The sequence below is a fragment of the Lissotriton vulgaris genome, unplaced genomic scaffold (genome assembly GCF_964263255.1).
Source record: "Lissotriton vulgaris unplaced genomic scaffold, aLisVul1.2 SCAFFOLD_1831, whole genome shotgun sequence".
In the NCBI taxonomy this organism is placed as follows: domain Eukaryota; kingdom Metazoa; phylum Chordata; class Amphibia; order Caudata; family Salamandridae; genus Lissotriton; species Lissotriton vulgaris.
Genome location: NW_028248689.1, coordinates 469,244 through 475,243, shown reverse-complemented (window position 1 = coordinate 475,243; position 6,000 = coordinate 469,244). Strand labels below are relative to the sequence as shown.

Genomic DNA, 6,000 nt, shown 5'->3' with positions numbered 1-6,000 from the left:
ATGACAGCAAATTAACCAGGGTCCTCGAAGTGTTACAAAACAAAGGCTTAACGGCGGAGTGGAGCAAATGCAAGATCGGGATGCCCTCAGTCACGTATTTGGGACACGAGATAGGAACACACGGTATTTCCCCGAAGGAACAGAATGTGAGGGCCATCAAGGATGCCAAAGCCCCGGGTACCAAGGAGGAAGTGCGGTCATTCCTCGGAATGGCCGAGTACTATAGTAAGTTCGTGAGACACTTTGCTACCAAAACGCACAGAATGCGTCAACTCATCAGAGACAAGACGAAGTTTGAATGGGACATGGAAGCGCAAAACGAATTTGAAACAGTAAAGGACTGCATCAGCCAAGCCGTTCCCTTGCAAGGATACGTCCCCTCGAGCAACACCATCTTGACGACGGATGCAAGCGACAAAGGCTTAGGGGCAGTATTGGCACAGGAGAGGGAGAATGGATCCATGGAAACCATCAGTTTCGCTTCACGGGCTCTCTCCCCGACGGAACAAAGGTACAGTGTCATTGAAAAAGAGATGCTGGCAGTCACGTGGGCCATGGGCAAGTTTCGACAGTTCATTTGGGGCACCAGGTTCAAGCTCCAAACGGATCACAAGCCCCTGGTCAAGGTCCTGACGTCTTCGGGCCACGACACTGCGACCCCAAGGATAGCAAAAATGACACTAAAACTACTTGATTACACGTATGACGTGGAATATCTGCCAGGAACTCAGAACAGGGTGGCTGATTACCTCAGCCGAGCATCAGCAATGGAGGAAGCGCCGGAGACGGCCCCGGACAAAGAGGAGATGGTAGCAAGCATGGAAGACCATGAGGCGACGATTAGCCGTCAAGAATGGGCGGCTGCCTACGAACAAGATGTGGAGAAAGCAGAGATAAAACGACACCTCACGTCTGGATGGCCGGACAAGAAGAAGCTCGCAGAGGGGGTGAGGAAGTTCTATGCGATGAAAGAGGAACTGTCCTTGAGTGATTCAGGGGTCTTCCTATACAGAGGAGAAAGGGTGATACCACCGGAAGTCCTGATACCCAGGTTATTGAAACAACTACATGAAGGACATCTGGGCATCGTAAAGACCAAGGCACGAGTCAAGCAAATGTATTGGTGGCCGGGCATGGATGCCCAAATAGAAAGGCAAGTGAGAGAATGCGGACAGTGCCAAGGAGCGGACAAAATACTGAGACCCTTCAGACCGGCCTTGGGAAAGCTCGAGGACCCGCAAAACCCCTGGGAAAACGTGGCTATTGACATACTCGGGCCCGTACTGGATAGCAGAGGAGTAAACAAATACCTGTGTGTAGTCATAGACAAGTATTCTAAATGGCCTGAAGTCGATATACAAGAATCCATGGACACGGACACAGTGCTGAAGTTCTTGACGTCTTTGTTCTTAAGAGAAGGAATACCCAAATCCATACTTAGTGATAACGGACCGCAATTCGTCTCGGACAAATGGACGAGATTCATGAAGAGGAACGGGATTGAGTCAAAACACACAGCCATCTACCACCCAGCATGTAACGGCCAAGTAGAGCGGTTCAACCGCGTGCTTATGGGCTCCATACAAGCAGCCTTCTCGCAAGGAAAAGACTGGGAGACCGAAGTAATGAGCATGCTATGGGCTTACAGGATCACCCCCACGGTGGTGGGGTACAGCCCCTTCCAAGTGTTAAGAGGCCGACTCCCGTTCACCAAGGACAACATAGTGTGGAGGGAGAAAACCATCACCAGCAAGTGGTCCCTGGCCGTGGTACAGCACAACCTTGAGAAGGCCCAGAAGATTTATGCCGCCCAGTACGACAAACGACGCAACACGAAGGAAACAGAGCTGGAAGAAGGAGAATGGGTCAGGGTCAAGCTTCCCACCCTACAAAAGAAAGGAGAAAGCAAGTATAGTCAACCCTTACAGGTCAAGGAAGTGCGAGGCAGGGCGGCCCTCCTCAGTGACGGCAAGGTGTGGTCCCAAGACCGCATGGCCAGAGTCAACAGGATTGTAACGTGGCCCAAGACTGAGGAGGAGGAGATACAGGTGGGGTCCGAAGAAATAAGGCCCCCCATTGGGCACAACTCAAATGAACCATCGGAAGGAGAAGGAGATGACGGAGAAATGGAAACTCCTACCACAGTGAGGTTCCGTGACAATTGTAAGTGGTGTTTCCGACTCATACGAATATGGTCGAGTCTGGTATCTATGAACCGCAAATGACGAGTTTAGTAAGTGTGCGCAGTTTCGCTGTGCTAACTTAAACCGTTCGTTTGTTACGTGGGCTTTTTCATCTGTACCCACGGGTTCCATCTTAGATACGGCATCCATTTTGTCTCTTGCCCTCAAGTAGTCAGCGAACGGACGCTGTCCGCTTCGCGACCCTGGGACTCCCAAGATATTTGCGGAAGACACATGTCTTTTGAAAGTGTCTTTATGACGAGGGGGTTGCTACCGTAAGGCAGGTGGTGCCGCTCGAGGCTCATCTTGCCGCACGGACTTATTGTCTCAGCCGTGCATCTCATTAGGCACGTCCCTTTGATGCCTGTATCTCGTGTTTCCCGACACCTCCCCTTTTACACCCTTTCCGATCTCCCCACTGTCTCCGTCTTCCTCTACACCTGTCTTCGTTCCTGTTTCGATCTACTTGATTGCTGATTGGAATTTGCTAATGGTGGGAAGATGGGTTTTTACAGTTGGGAACCGCCAAATGTTTCCGCAGTTATGTTCCGGACCTTATGTGTTTCAAACCGACCAAAGCGACCCCTCTGGGAGCTAGATGTGGGAACTAAGTTGTAAACCTTTGTGTTCAATGTTAGCCTATGGGTAAAAACTGTATAAAAGGAGCGATCCACAGAACCAATTTGAAGCAGTCTCCCCGAACTACACTCGATGTACTTCCTGTGACTTCTGTGTTCCCTGCAGTAAATAAACCTTGACTCTTTGACGCCGAAGGAAGTGTCCCGTGTCTCTGTGACTTGTACGCCGGAACAGGTTACCCACGAAGGTTTCAGGTGTTGTGCCCTGGCACCGCTGGGTCCAAAAGAACCCAGTCCTTCAACAGAGTCTACCAACAGGGACTATACCCCTACAGGCGAAGTACAGAGAGAAGAGCAGAGAGACGGTGAGAGGTTGTTTGGTGAGAGAGAGGCGGAAGAGAACATGCCGGTAAGGTACACCCGCAGTGGCAGAGCAGTCACAGTGCCCTCCAGATATAGAGACTTTGAAATGAGTGGACATTAGAACTGGGATTGGTGTTATTATCTTTGTTGTGTTAAAGGGGGGAGATATGTGGTGTGCGCTCTAGTCTACGAGCGTGAACGCGATGACGCGTCACGCCGTAGACGAGAGCGGAAGGCGCGCGCATGCGCAAACGGGAGAAAAGTGAAGGCGCGAAACGGAGAGTCGGCAGTTGGCGACCGGAGCTCACACTAATTAGACGCTCGGCGCTTTATGCTAGTGATAACTTTGTCATATATAAATAAATAAGTTCATAACTCACAGCGGCTCCAAGCATTGAGTGTGGGGGTAAGGAGGCAACATTATAGAAATGCCCTTGTAACTCGAATCAGACTCGACCTTCAGTATCAAAGCCTCACTCCCACCCCCTACCTTCCCTTTGATGACAGAATAGAAATAAATGTGATCCCTTTAAAAGTGCTGTTATACATGTCTCATTTACATGACAATGAGACTATTTCTCATTTACATATTTCTTGAATTCATCCTCATTGAACTATGATTTCTGACATTTTTGCCTGAACCGGTTTCCCAAAGTAACTTCCCAGGCTTGGATTTTCAGAGTACTGGCAATGCCTGGAGACTTTCTGAACACCTACGTAATGGAAATATCAAAATCCACAGGAGGATTTGGCAACGATTTTCAAAAGTATCGTTTTTTTTGCATAAATAAAAAATATCGAAAAGAAAACCATAATGGCTCCACCTGCTTCTCTCGAAGCATGCACGTGCCATCCTCCTGGGAGGACAATCCCACCCATAACTGTGCAAACACTTCATACATTCCTAGGAAATAGCAAATGTACACAGCACATACACAGGCTGCGTTAGAGGCCAACACCAGAGTCCCTGAAACCCGAGCAGACCAGGCCCTGTAGCAAAACTAACCCTAAACATGCAGCACACTCCACTATGAACAGCGAGAGCGAGGCCTGGAACGCAAAACGATCAATATCCATGCCGCACGCTCCGCTAAGAACAACAGTGGACAGCCAGAGCGAGGCCTGGAACGCAAAACTAACACTAACCATGCCACATGCTTCACTAAGAACAGCAGTGGACAGCGAGGCGTGGCACGCAAAAGGAACTCTGAACATGCCTCCTGACACGCAAATCGGATTTCCGGGCGGGAGAAAGGAGAGGCGTGAAACGCACGAACTGCCTGGAAGGGACGGAGAAGCAAACAACAGAGCGGGCTGCGGAGTCTGCACACAGGGAGGAAAGACGAGAGCTTGAGCCGGAGGTGAGAGGGACGGAGGGGTATGAATAGATCATGTAAAGGAGAGAAAGGTCAAGATTAGCCGAGCTGTGGGCGGCTGGTGAAACAAGGGAGGGGAGGTTGAAGTGCATGCTAATAGACGCCTCAAATTGCATTTTCTACAATGGAAGTCAATGGGGAATTTTCATTCTCCCGATTTTTTATTTTAAATCTCCCACGTCCCTGTCCTAAAATGTTGGCATGTATGGAAGTGTGTGACGAGAGAAGTAGGGATGGAGGAGAGAATGGAGCCTGAAGGGGTTTGGGGCCCAGGCATTAAAATGCACAGTGAGCGAGGTGGTGCTTTTCAGCACAAAGTGTCCGATAAAGACACGCACGTGCGCGCCCCTGCTCGTGCCCGAGCCAATACTCCATCACTCCACAAAGTATTTCTTTTATTTTATGCGTTTTTATATAGCGCGGACTTTACCCGAAGGTGTCAGAGGCTTCACAAAGGAACAGAACTGATACATGAGGAGAAGATTACAAGTGAACAAATTACGAAAGCAAACGTTATTACATGAGGCAAAAGTGACAATTGTGCAGGTATCAAGAGCAAACAAAATACAAGAGGTAGCAAATGGTACGTTAGAAGAGGAAAAAAAGTGAGTGTGTACGTTTCAAAAGCATACAAAGTACTAGTAGAGGTATAATACTGCAATAAATGGCAGATACTCAAAACCCAAGAACAAACGTTACGTTACATGAGGCAATGGTGGCACTTGTGCAAGTATCAAAAGCAAACAAAAGAAAATACAAGAGGTAGCAAACGATACATTGCACGAGGAATAGTGACGTGTGCATGTTACAAAAGAGTAGACAATACAAGTAGAAGTATAATACTGCAATAAATGGCAGATTCTCAAACCACAAGAACACACTGGGAAGGCACTTCTATAGTCATGTAGAACAGAATTTCCTATAATAGAAGGTCTTCCTTCAGATAATAGAGAGGGCGTGAATTACATTTGGAAGTGTCTTTGAAGGAGGAGAGCTTTGGAGGTCAGATTTGAAGGCCTGGGAGGAGTTGGTGGTCCGGAGCTGAGGCGGAAGTGAGTTCCAGAATCTCACCGCGTTGCCTGAAAAGGATTGGGTCATCGATCTTTCCTTCTTGAAGGTGGGAGGTTCAAGCAATAGATTTTCCGCATTACTTGATGGTCTAGAGCCTCCAGAGAGATTCAGTTTATTCGCCAGGTAGTGAGGAGAGGAGTGCAAGGCTTTGTGGGTGATACAGGCAGTCTTGTAGATAGATCTTGCCTCGATGGAAAGCCAACGGAGGGTGGATAAAATGGTTGCTTCTTTTGACCCCATATATGAAACCACCTGCTGAATGGAGAACAGATTTAAAGGGGGACAGGTGGGATTTGAGGAGGCCAGTAAGAAGTGATTTGCAGTAGTCCAGTCTGGAGAAGACCAGCGATTGGACCAGGGTTTTAAGGTCACGCTCCGGGATGAAGCGACATATCCCCCAAAGAAGGCGTCGTTTGTATCAAGCAGACT

At 48.6% G+C, this 6,000-nt stretch overlaps 1 pseudogene across 1 annotated transcript in view; it reads left to right on the top strand.

Moving 5' to 3' along the window:
- Positions 1 to 4,404: 4,404 nt before the first annotated feature.
- Positions 4,405 to 6,000, top strand: part of LOC147663859 (uncharacterized) — a 233,809-nt pseudogene continuing 232,213 nt past the window's right edge. Inside the window, exon 1 of the transcript XR_015305210.1 lies at positions 4,405 to 4,485. The product of XR_015305210.1 is annotated as an uncharacterized LOC147663859 (transcript). The remainder of the gene's footprint in view (positions 4,486 to 6,000) is intronic.